The sequence below is a fragment of the Pezoporus flaviventris genome, unplaced genomic scaffold (assembly GCF_033815535.1).
Source record: "Pezoporus flaviventris isolate CSIRO_AGI_PZ_B2104156 unplaced genomic scaffold, CSIRO_AGI_Pfla_v1 ptg000001l, whole genome shotgun sequence".
NCBI lineage: Eukaryota > Metazoa > Chordata > Aves > Psittaciformes > Psittacidae > Pezoporus > Pezoporus flaviventris.
In genome coordinates, this window is record NW_026892549.1 from 12,713,694 (window position 1) to 12,726,926 (window position 13,233).

Below are 13,233 nucleotides of genomic sequence, written 5' to 3' on the forward strand. Positions count from 1 at the left end.
TTGTGCCTGCCAAGAGTTTATCTCCCTCTTAGGAGACAAATGGTGGGTGTGCCAAGCACAAGTTGAATAGACTTTACATCATGAAGAACCAACAGATGGCATTTCCCTAAGAGCATGAGAACTGTGTGACCATAATTCTTTTGCAGGACATGTTGACCACTCCTGCTCCTGTTTGTGCTGTCATGGCTGAAGATGCACTCCTTAAGCTTAGTAGCTTTTAGAGCTGGCTTAGAGGGGACCTGCTTTATCTTTTACAATGATGAGTAGGAGTTATCATTCCTCCTGAGTCATGTACTTTGCCTAAACTGCAAAGGAGTCTCAGCAAAGCTCTCCTCTCCCTATGTTTGTCAAAAATTCCTGTTTGCAAAAGACTTTTCTTGCAGTAGAGGCGTATCTTCTCCCAGCTATCATATAAACTGTCAGAATATGCAAATAAACATGGCGATTTGGTCAGTGATGGCTGCTAGCCCAGGAAAGGTAATGCTGACCAAACCTGCAGCATGTTTTGCAGTTTGTACTTGGAGGACTGCCCCGTGACCTGGGAGATAGTGCTCTCCTTATGGCAGCAGGGGAGCAGAAACTGGTGCCCAGTATTTTCTACCTACCAGCTGGTCTAATCACCCTTTCTGTGCCTGTTCATGATGCTGCTTCCCACTCTACATATTGGATATGCTCAGTTGTTTAAAAATCTAGAACTCAGATACGTCCTACCCCTAATCATTATAGTCATAGAATATCCACATCTTTTCCATTCTTGCCATTTCTGTTAAAACATCTTTTCCATGTAGCTGGACAATAGTTAATGATACCCATCAGACTTGTATTAAAAACTAGCAGCTGTGGCATCTCCAATGTACTTTTCTGAGTTATGATACTTTCACTGTATGATTTGTTCTTTAAAATATTTAGTATTGTCGTGGTTTAAACCCAGTCAGGTAATTCGTTCGCTCACTTCCCCCCCTTTCTTGCCCTCCCCCTGCTCCCGGAGGGACGGAGAGGAGAATCAAAAAGAATGAAACTCCCACGGGTTGAGATAAGAACAGTTTAGTAACTAAGGTATAACACAAATCACTACTGCTACCACCAATGAAAATAATGATAAAGGAAATAACAAGGGAAGAGAATACAACACCTCAGCACCAGCCGACCAATAACTCGCCCCCCCAAGCCCGACCAAGCTCCAACCGATACCTCTTCCAACCTTGCAGTCTCCCAGCCCTTCCGGCTAACTCCCAGTTACATCCTGGGCATGACGTGCTGTGGTATGGAATACCTCTTTGGTCAGTTTGGGTCAGGTGTCCTGTCTCTGCTTCCTCCCAGCTTCCCCTCCTCCCTGGCAGAGCATGAGGCTCACAAAGTCCTTGGCCAAACCAAAACATCACTATCAGCTCTGTTCCCAAGCTGAAAGTCAAAACACTGCACTGCACCAGCCACCAAGAAGGGGAAAAATGACTGCTACTGCTGAACCCAGGACAAGTATTTTAGCTTTAAAATCATGTTATAATGAAATGTTCAAAAAGCTAACAGTTTTCAAAAATACCTTGGCTTTTTTTTTTTTTTTCTTGGTGCAGAAGAAAATACAAAGAACCTTGGCAAATAATTAAACATTCTAATTTGAGATGATCTTTGATTAATGAAGAAGCTGCCTTTGAATGCTCTTCTCTGGCTCTAATAATTGATCTCTAATTGTCACATCTAAAGGTTATATATTGCCTTTCCTCATGATTGTGTCCTTCTAATGCCTTATAACTCGGATCCAGCTATTAGCAACATTCATTAATTCGTCTTGAAAATGCTGTGAACTTTCCAAGTTGAAATAGTGCTTTATAAAACCAAGGTTTAGTTTTATATTAGTTTTGAGTGTCTTGAGAAAATCACACCCAGAGATGTCTCAAACATGTTGTGCAATTATTCAATTCTAAATTATTTTAGAATTTATGTACAAACTATTTGAGGATGTTGGACAGGAGCGGTGTAGGAGGATAACCTAATTAAAAATAATAGCACAAGTGTTTTTTGTTATGGCAAGTAAACAGATAGTGGATTTGCATTTAAGTGTGTGATAAGTAGTAAATACATTTATGCAAAAATTACAAAATTCTAGAATTTAGGTTATGGTGAAGTGTTCAGGGTGATATAAAAACTCTGTGTAGTTACAGAGGAATTTTACTTGGATCTCTAACAAACTGGGACAGCTAAACATATTTGATTAATTGCTTTCCTAGTTGAGAGATGAGGCTTCTCCATAGCATAAGTTGTTAGCTCATTTCTGACATATGATGATTTTTGACCTTTTTCTAATTTGGTAAGATAAACCCTTTTAACCTGTTGCTTGGCAGGCTTCCTTTTATATAGCTTAAAGAAAATTGGCAAAATTTCTTTGGTTTTCCTACTAGACATTAAATTATGTGCCCCAAAAGTTAGTGTGTGCCTGGTGCTTTACAGCAGCATTACAGCATCACAGCATCAAAGGCTTGTGATTACCTAGCACATTTTCTGCATAGTTTGATATTAGAAGTTGCATAGGGCATGTGCACAAGCACAGATTTTTACAAATATGTCTAATTAGTACTATTTGAAAATGGTTTTACTTCATTTGCTCCTGAATTTTTAAGTCTAATTTCATTGAAGTGGAATATTTATTCATGTGCTGCTTTCCCCAGTCTTGGCTTAATTGTTTCCAGTCTGTACAGCATGGCTGTCTGGAGATGTTTATTACTGAGTCAATGTATTCTGGAAGGAGAGAGCCTGGCTAAATCGCTAGAAAGAAAAATTCTACTATCTGACCTTATCAAGACATGATCCAGAAGGTTCTTATTTTTCATTTTGACTGTGGACCATTACCAAGGAAAAAAACAATCCAAAGAAGTTAACTAATGTCTATCACAACAGTCATTGGTGCTGGGGGAAAAAAAAAAAAAGTGCTGTCAGAAGCTTATAATCCATTCTGCAGAACTGCAGAAAAAGTGTTACATATCCTGTGATGATACAAAGCTCTTTTCTTCTGGGTTTGGAAAACACAAATCTATTCCATGCAAATGCACTTGGTATTTAGGGAACCTTTTAATATACTTTAATTATACGATAACACAGAAGGAGAGTATAGCATCAAAGTATTCAATAATATGTTTTGAGTGATCTTTAGCATCTCTCCTGAGCATTTATGACTTGCTAGAGGGAAATGCACTTTTCAAAGATCATGCGCAGTCCCTATGGAGACCTGTAACCTTCCTCAGAGCAATTCACCACAAACTGATAGGTCTGATCACAGCACAAGTGAGACAGTACATTTAAAATGCTCTGAAAACTCTCTGAGAATACTAATAGGAGCCCTGAGACTGCTGAGTCACTGCCTGCAAAAGGGGATTCAAGCAGAGGGTTATTTAGGGATTATAGATATTGATAGGAAGTTGGGTATTGGCAAAAGCTTCATTTAGAGCTTGGCTAGATAGTGTCTGATATGCTGCATAATCAATTTATTAGCAAATCAAGCAAAGATAAAATCTGAAGCTAGGGAGGGCTGGGAGGTTTAAATCTGGGGCTAGGGAGGGACTGAGTGTATGGATGTCAAAAGGCTCCTCTGAGTGGCACAGGGGGTTGTATTAGTTCTAGAAAGAGTTTGGTACTTATCTGTAGATCCTTCAGAACCTGCAGGGTTTGTGAATAAAGGGCAATGTTTTCTCCTCACCTCTGTCCCCTTGCAAGAGCAATGTTGTGCCTCGGTGGCCTTAATGCAGGAGCTTGTTGGTTTTCTTGTGTTATTTGGTGTTATAGTATTTTCCAGGAATTTCAGCTTTGCCAAAAAGATCTACTGCTGTTTGAATGTGTGCTGTTAAACACCCACTGATAGAAAACTGCAAAATAAGTTTCTTATCGCAGAACATGTGTGAATATATCCCCTGCCTAAGTAACTGATGACTTTTAATGGTGGCCTCCCTCAGGTGTCACGCACCAGTTTGCTGCCTGTCATGATCCTTTATGTAATATTGCTTCCTCTACTGCTTCAAGGCCATACAGAACAGTAGCATACTATTTAAATCAGTCACCACATGTCATTGCAGTTTCAGCTTTTAGAGAGTCTGGATCCACATGGTGCTTCTCATTAATATTTTATTTATTTATTTATTTATTTAAATACATGTTTAGTAAAAGCTCAGCTTGTTATTTTCTGACCTGTCTTTTCTTCTTTCTTCTCTCCCTGAATCTTGCTCCAGATGGTAATTGGTGCAAGAGCTTAAAAATAAAAATGAAAGTGTGAAGTGCATTCACTTTTATGGAGCTGCAAACAGGCGGCAAAGGAAGGAGGGAAAATGCACTGGGGTGGTTTATCTACCTCAGTTCAGTTAATGTCCTCAGCTATCAGTCAACCTGAAGTGGTATGAAGTGCATCAGAAAAGACGTGGTATACAAATATTTAAGAAAAATGAAAGTTCAGGTATTATAGAGAGCTTCTCAATAAAGTTTTGTTATTATTATCTCATTGCATCTGGCCTGTCACTGATTTCCTCTTTCTCAGAAACTCTGACCACAGGCAGGAAATGTGCTACAAGTAGATGAAGAAATTGAAAATTCTCTTGTACTGTGAGAGTCTGGGTACACAGGAGGTCATTTGGCAGGTGAGGGCCTGTAGATGAAACAGTGGCTATATAGAAAGAGGCTGTATCTGATATACAAACACCTTTACCTGTGTTTGAGAGGACAATGAAGAAAGAGTAACTGGGACATTTGCTGGAAATCTATCTCCAAAGCACTCACGTTTATTTTTAAGAAGATTGTGCAAAGCATAGCAAGCAGATGCCATGAGAAAAGTGGGTGCCAGGTTCCCCATTTTGCTTTTACCCTTGGCTGTCATCCTACTGCTCCCTTGGGAAGGGACAGACACATGGCCCTCCTGTCCCTGTGTTTGGTAAAAACAGCTTAAAATCTTCTCAGTGTCCAAAGCAAACATTAAGACCAAATATTTGACAAGAGTTAAAAAAAAGAAAAAAACTCTTATCTCTTAAAAACCTTAACAGTGATAAACCATTCCTTATAGAAAGAGGCTTTTAAAACATATGTGTATGTGCATGTGGCCTGGAAATGCTGGTGAGAGCATCAGAAGTACAGTCATCTTTTATTAGTAGCTGCTAACTTGGAGAGATACAAGGAAATTTCATCTACTCATATGTTCTTTTGCTATTGCAGCTACCATGGAATTATCAAAGCTGAGGGGAGTTACAGTTGTTTTTCTTTACATGAAAATCACTTAACTCTGGATCACTTTAATCTCTTGCCATTGAAAGTGCTCTGAGCTAGCAGGGACAAGGCAAGCTTTCATGACTGATGAACCATGTGTCCTAGCATCCCCCCTGGCATGGAGTAGCTTGCTTTAGGGCACCGTTGGTTTTTTGTTGTTGTCACATATCTTGAGAAGAAGGCATGTGTTTTATAAAATTTATTTATTACAAGCTTTATTGGTGTTCCTGTGGAAAAGCTCACACAGTTTCTTTCAGTCAGGGGACAATGCTCCCATGACAAGGGCTCAAACGTGCTTCAGTGAGCCTGGAGCTGGCAGTGACGAATGCTAGTCGGGTATCATAATGGTTAGGGTGAAGGATGAGATAAAGCAGTATCAGCATGCTTGTGGATGTGTCTTTCAGTTAGTCGCTTAACATGGTTAAGCACCTTGTCTGAATGAGCCAGGGAAACTGCTGGTATGAGAAATGTGTTTGCCTGTCCAACCCTTAATTCTTTCTTTGTCCCATGTACCCCATACAACCCTTGCTTCCAGACACATGGAGTTCATCTTCCCAAAAATCTGCAAATCTTTTTTTAATTTTATTTTCATTTCTTTTTATTTTCTTTCTTTTTTTTTTTTTTTTTTTCCTCTAAAATGTCTGTCAAATATCACTGCCTCTCCATCACTCACCTAACAGCTCCTTTGAGAGGGTGATGGCAGGGCTGCCCTATACTGAGCTTTATGCCTTCTCTCAGCCTCATCAGCCAGTGCCTGCTGGGACTAGGGCTGTCTCTTGTGGCCTTACCTCCTTATACACTGGTCTCCCTGTGGCTTGCAGTACCTCCTCCTCCCTTACCAGCCCTCTGGTTGCTTCACAGCATCACAGGAAAAAAAATGCAGACCTCTAGATTAGTTCTGCAGCTAAATAAAAGTCCCAAGAAGAAATGTTTTCTGATTTTTGAGCCTTGAATTTAAGGGCAAGGGTCTTTTTCTTTGTTTTTCTTTCATTCCATCTGAAGAGTTAGGAAGAATAGGTGGGAAGAAGGGGGTCAATATTCCTGCTCTCATGAAAGTCTATAAACATATGGCCTTTGCAAGCTAGCTGCTTTCCTGCCACCATTGACAATCAGAGGTAAAATTCAGGAAAATGCAGTGGGAAAATTTTCACTCTACTGTTTGTGTAATTTTATTTCCACAGGCAAAATGAAAAGTTGCAGTGCATTTTGTCTTAGATTGACCTAAATAGCCAATTTAACAAGAAATAAATACTCTTTTGGGATTAGTTAGACACTGAATCCCTCTTGCCTCAGTAGCTGAAGTGCCTCAACCTCCTGCTTCTCTTTCTTAGCCCGAATTCCTTGTGATACAGTTTCCTGAGCAGCAGTCCTGCTGTCTTGCTGGTGGAGTGAACACAAGAAGTTAGTGGGAAGTACAAAAAATCATCTGACAGTGCAAAACAGGGTAACAATACTCCAAGAACTGATGGATAGAGGTTAGCTTTATTTTGTGTCAATATTAAGTGCTCTGTGTGATTGTTGTGTTGTTTTCTAGCAAAGATGAAAAGTTACAGCTCAAGAGTGTAAAATATATTGGTGCTTACTTAAAATGGAAATGCAGATAATAAACAAGCATTACTGCTGGGTTCTGTGCATGCAGGACGCCAGGATATAGTTGTATCTCAAAATTACATTTTTAGTCCACGACTCTGACAACTTTGCCCCCATAGTTCTCTATTTCTCCTCATGTGTTGTTTTTTTTTTCTGTTTCCCTGTCCATCACCCCCACCCCCCCAACTTCAGAGGCTGAGTAGAGCAAAACTATTTTTGTTGCTTCCAGATGATTGCATTCTAGCGATGTGTAGGAATGGGTGTCATTCAAGTTTGAATTGAGGGGATTGGGCTAACACGACTGGTTTGTGATAATGTGTAGAAAGAGTAAAGAGAGATATCAGCTTTGTTCTTTAATTTCTCCTCTAATTTTTTTGTTTTCCACCCTGGTGAATACATGTTCTTTGTAAGTTCCTACCACTGTCATGCAGCTGTGAACATTGCTGACTTCTATCTGTTACGCTATTGATCTGCTCCTCCACTAAAGTGAAAGATTTTGGTTTAAAACCATTTTCATTATAAATATGTGTGTATTCTTGTACCTGTATGGGAGAAGAGTGCCTTCTTAATTTAATCAGAGCTTTAAATTTTACCCTGGTGTCAAAGGTGGGGGTGGGTGGGTGGGTGGGATCCAAAAACAACAGTAACAAAACCCGCAATACATATATACATTTGGTTAACTCTCCGAGGTCGTATGTTTGGTTGCTGTGTGGGTCAAAGTCTGGAGTAGCAGGCACGTGACTGTTTCTTCATGCAACGCTAAGTATTTGCACAAGAATTTCATCATCCTCTTTCAGGACAGCTACCAACTGCTGGGTAATGTGCTTTCACTGTGGAGGGGAAAACTGAGTTTTGTATGTAAAATTACTTTTAACACCATAGCACTTATTGACATGAAGGTCAATGTGTGCCTAAATTATTCTAAGTTACTGAGTTTATTATAATTCCTGTCTGTCACATTCCCTTGCTGCAGATGTGACACTGTGCTATGTAACTTATTTAATTATACAGTTGTGTGTCTGTTGTTGGGTAAGCTATGAATGTTTAGATTTTCTTTCTCTGCAATTCTGTAATTTAAACAAATTCACTGAAGTGTATTTAACCTGAAGTAATCTAGAATGTTCACTGCTTTGGGCTATGCTTTGTAGGAACTTTCTTCTGCAAAATCGTGCCCATGAAAGAAATTTTGTCTTTGTGAAGATGGGAAGGAGAATCAGCCCTTGTGTGCTGTGCATTTCTGTGGTTTTCCTTTGGTTTTTAAAGCAACTTCAATTCAGAGTGTTATTAGTGCTTTCAGTGGGTGGATTTTGACAGCAAACTGTAAACTTGCAAACTGTACTGCAAACTTGTATGCTTACACATGTGCACACCACCAGTTTTCCTTCCAAAGAGTTCATTTGGACACTAACCTGAAAATATCAAAGGTTTGTCGGTTGAGCTGCATTTAGCAACCTGTTAAACAACTGTTGGAGGGCAGAAAGTGCAGGACGTTGGACATTTGCTCTGAGGATATTGATACAGCTTTTTAGTCAGGGATTCATTGTCATCACTATTCTGGCTAGAAAGACTGTAAGTAACATCTTGGAATATTTAAAGAAAATGTTAAAGGGGGGGCAAGGGGACTTCACAGTTTTCTCAGTTTTGTTGTTTTTTTTTTTTAACAGACATCAATATACAGTTATAGACAGAGGGGTAGATTTATAGAAATGTAGTAAGTGGGTCTAAAAGTAGGACAAATTATCAGTCTTATAATTAAGCCTAATGGACCTTCTTGTGTAACTTTGGTAAGATGGCTTGCTAATATTCACACCTGTTTTTCTGTTCAGTCAGTAAATTATGCATAAAGGACAAAACAGGATATTTGTCACTTGTGTCTGACTAATGCTCACCTATTGTCTTTTATAGTTTTAAAATGGGAGATGAAGCAGTGAGGCTGGTATCTGCCAATAAAATATTCAGCAATGACTGTTTCCTTAATTTAAATTGCATATGGTCTTTCTGAAAATGAAAGATTGCCAACAGACATTGGTGAATTCTTTACATTGTATCAGTATGCAGAACAGGAAAATTCTCTGGAAGAGTTAAAAGAGCAAAGTAAAAAAGAAAAAAGCTGATTTCGTCATCTATATTTATTATAACACAAAGTGTAATAAAGTTTCAAGGAAAGGAAGAAAAAAACACCTGAATGCTTTTTTTTTTTTTTTTTTTTAGAGTGAGTGGTGAAGGCAAGTCATTTCACTTAAAATTGTGGCTATTTCTGCTCTAAGTTGTCTAAAAAAAATCCTGATAAGGAGTAGTGTTTATTTGATGCCCCAGGGCAGCCTTAGCTGCAGGGATCATGAGATTGTTAGTTTGAGATCCTCAGGACAGTGAGAAGAGCACACAGCAAACTCGCTGCCCTGGACTTAAAGAGAGCAGACTTTGGCCTCTTCAGGAACCTTCTCAGTAAGGTTCCATGGGATATAGCCCTGGAGGGCAGGGCTGATGGCCGATATTCAAGGATTACCAGCTCCAAGCTCAGGAGTTTTTCATCCCAACAAGAAGGAAATGGGGTAAGGCCAGGAGACCTTCATGGGTGGATAAGGAGCAGCTGAGGAATCTCAGAAGGAAAAATGAAGCTTATAGAAAGTGGAAGTGATGACAGGTGGCCTGGGAAGAATAACAGGGATGTTGTCCAGGAAGCTAGGGATCAGGTCAGGAAAGCTAAGGCCCAGTTAGAATTGAGTCTGGCCAGGGACATCAAAGATATCAGCAATTATCAGGAAAGGCTTCTATAGGTATGTTTCTCACAAAAAACAGATTAGAAATAGCATGGGCCCTCTCTGGAAGGAAATGGGAGAACTGGCTACCCTGGATTTGGAGAAGGCTGAGGTTCTCAATGAATTCTTTGCCTCAGTCTTCAGAGGTAAGTGCTCTAGCCAAGCCCCTCAAGACTTGGAAGGCAGATGCAGGGACTATGAGACTAAGACCTAAGGTTCACTGTAGGAGATGTTCAGGTGCAAGAACCTAAGAACCTGAATGCACAAGTCCAGGGGATCTGATGAAATCCATCTGCAGGTCCTGAGGGAGCTGGTGAATGAAACTGCTAAGCCACTGTCCATCATATTTGAAAAATCGTGGCAGTCAGATGAAGTTCTTGACAACTGGAAAAAGGGAAATATAACCCCCATTTTCAAGAAGGGGAAAATGGAAGACCCGGGGAACTACAGACCAGTCAGCCTTACCTCTGTGAGACTACACTTCTGGTGTCCTCAGCATAAGAAGGACATGGAACTGTTGGAACAACTCCAGAGGAGGGCCACGAGGATGATCAGGGGGATGATAAGGGCCGCGAGGATGATAAGCACCTCCTATATGAAGACAGGCTGAGAAAATTGGGGCTGTTCAGCCTGGAGAATAGAAGGCTGCATGGAGACTTCATAGCATCCTTCCAGTACCTGAAGGGGGCCTACAAGGATACCAGAGGTTCTCTTTATCAGGGACTGTAGCAATAGGACAAGGGGAAATGGGTTTAAACTTAAACAAGGGAAGTTCGGGTTAGATATAAGGAAGAAGTTCTTTACTGTGAGGGTGGTGAGGCACTGGAACAGACTGTCCAAAGAAGTGGTAAATGCTCCATCCCTGGCAGTGTTCAGGGCCAGGCTGGGCAGAGCCTTGGGTGACATGGCCCAGTGGGAGGCATCCCTGCCTTTGGCAGGGGTGTTGTAACTAGATGCTCTTAAGGTCCTTTCCAACCCTAACCCTAAGCACTCTATAATTCTATGATTCTCAAGGTGGGAATTACATTTTAGACTGATGGGTCTGAATTTTAATTTGAAGAGGATACAGAATATAGCTTTTGGCTAAATGAAGATAATTGGATAGAATAAAGGTGTGCTGTTCTTATACAAATGTATTTCCTCTACATGTAGAAACCAACAAATGACTCATGAACTACTGTAAAATTATCTCATGGGACTCTCCAGCAATTAAAAATCCAACAAAGTCAGGAAAAAAAAATAAATCTAAAAACCCAAGCAATTTCAGTATTCCCTCTCTGTGAAGCCTAATTCCCATTCGAAGGCAAAAATATTTTCTTATTCTGGTCTCAGAATTGGATCTCTGGGATTTTGATTGATTTTGTTTTAGTAGTTTTATCTTATTTCATAATGTTTGTATTAAATCAGATACCTCTGAGCACTTAATCATTTTTGGCTTCTAGATTTTTGTATTTGTTATTATATTTGCTGTCAAAATTTAATATAAATAAGAATCACAGTAAATGTAAGTCATTGATCAGATGCAGCAAACTACAGCAATGACAGGGAACCAAAAGCCTGACCCAGAAGATTTTGTCTATAATAGAGACACCTACTGACTTCACTGGGGTTTGGGTCAGGCCTCAAATGGAAACAGAACCCATCTATGCTTGCCAGACAGGTCAGTGCATGACCTGGAATATGACAGTCATAAATCCACTGTAATAACTTTGTGTCATTACTGAAAAATTGTGACTAGTAAGACAAATATTAGGATGCTGTGCTCTGTTCACATGGTGTAAGCAGAGAATCTACTGACCAGATGAGATTGATCTGGTGTAGAGAACCAAACTGTCCTTCAAGCACCCTTATACCCCACCTCCTGATCATAAATTACAGGGGAATTAGCTGGCATTGCCTGTGTGGACCCCAGGAGATAAACATTAGAGGATCCCAAACCTTCCTCATAGGCTGTGTACAGGAGACGACATGAGTGATAGGAGTATCAGCACTGCCTGGTCTCTCTCTTAGGGTCTAGGGGAAGTGAGCATCACTGAACAAATATTCCTAACTCAAGTGAGCTATATGCTTAGAGAGGTTAAAGGATGACTCCTCTTACTTCAGGATGACTCCTCGTATTTCAGGAGCTATGTCACTGGGGAGCAAAAAAAGACATTAGCTCAGGTGGGAAGGGTTTTCTGCCTATATAGAAAAGACTGCACAGACTACTGTGTGGTCCTTTTATCTGGAAGAAGACAGCGAGACTTGAATTCCAGCCCCTTCTCCAAGGACTGATGCCATAATTTTCGTTAAATTTTCATTATTAAAAATAGAGGACTATATCTTGATTGTGTGAGTGTGTAGTGGACAAGCTTTAATCAGAATGCCCATACTAGTATTGTAAATCAAAGAAATAAGGCCTTGGAAACAAAAAGTAGTTTTACTTTCCAAGTTCCTATTTCAAGATTTCTTGAAAAGAAACCCTGATTTACTTATTAAGCTCATGGGTTCTTAAAATTGGTAATTTGAAGAAGTGAAACTGAAGTTATCTTACAGTGTCTTTACATTATAACCATGTGCCTGTATCAGTGATGGCTGTAGTGTCCATGACCCTAGCATGTGTTGATTCCAGCCAGCTCAGGCACTTTAGCATCACACCCAACTGCTTGTCTGGGTGCAGCCCTCTGCCTCTTAGAAACCTTGAAAAGCACTCTGAGAAACAAGATATTAAAATATCTTTTTTCAAGTATTTTTTGCAATTTTATTTTCCTTTTTACCAGCTAAGGGATGATTAGGATGAATGAGTGGGAATGATAAATTTGGTGACAATAAGAAGGTGTGAAAAACCTGTGTGGAGACAGCACAAAAATAGAATATCTCCAGTAACTCCCAGGAAAGGTGAACATTAGCTAAATGAAAACTGTGGTCTTAAAGAGCTCAACTGGCTTTTTTGTTTGTTTGTTTTTATTTTTTTTTTTAACTCTGCTAGTGGGAAAGGAAAAACTGCTACTGTGTAAGATACTGAGTTTGCAGAGGAAAAAGAAAACGTTCTTATCGTAAACTAAATGATAAAAAACTGAACCAGGTAACTAGCACCATGCTGGCTGTTTGGCTAAACAGGTTTGGTTCAATTGGTACTAATGAGGATGTGCTTGCTAAGGCTTTATATTTCAATGCCAACTGTTGTCCTTCCATTATGTATCAGTGAAGCTCTCCTAGATGGTCTTGAGAGGTTGGCATAAAAATTTTGATTAAAAAACTCTAATCTGCATTTATGGACTCATTGTGAAATAATTAAGACAAATGTATCATAAAGGTTTTACAACAAACAAACAAACAAACAAACAAGCAAACGGAATATGCCATCACACTCATTCTAAGAATCCCTCTTCTACAAAAAAAAAACAAGCTAGGTTAAGTGACAATGAATGTAATGCTCAGTTGGCTACAACCCACATAATTGTCCGTGTTCTATCCATAGCTTCCTGGATAGCTATCTGTAGTATACTACTGTCTTTAAGAAAAGATAGCTGGTACTTACGGAGGTTATGTACTTAAAAGTTTTCTTTCTCAAGCAGAGGGAAAAAGCTATATTCTCTGGTGGCTCTGAGCTGCATATTATGTGCTAATCTGCCCTATTTTGGCCTATATGATAACGTTTTCCTATTGT

General features: G+C 39.7%; 1 protein-coding gene across 2 annotated transcripts in view; it reads left to right on the forward strand.

Annotated features, from left to right (window-relative positions):
• Positions 1 to 8,242: 8,242 nt before the first annotated feature.
• Positions 8,243 to 13,233, forward strand: part of KYNU (kynureninase) — a 57,706-nt gene continuing 52,715 nt past the window's right edge. Inside the window, exon 1 of one of the 2 annotated variants that reach the window (XM_061445180.1) lies at positions 8,243 to 8,394. The gene's annotated coding sequence lies outside the window, so the exon portion shown is untranslated. Of the gene's footprint in view, positions 8,395 to 8,507; positions 8,537 to 13,233 lie in introns of those variants that run through there. The other variant, XM_061445188.1, reaches the window with a different exon arrangement.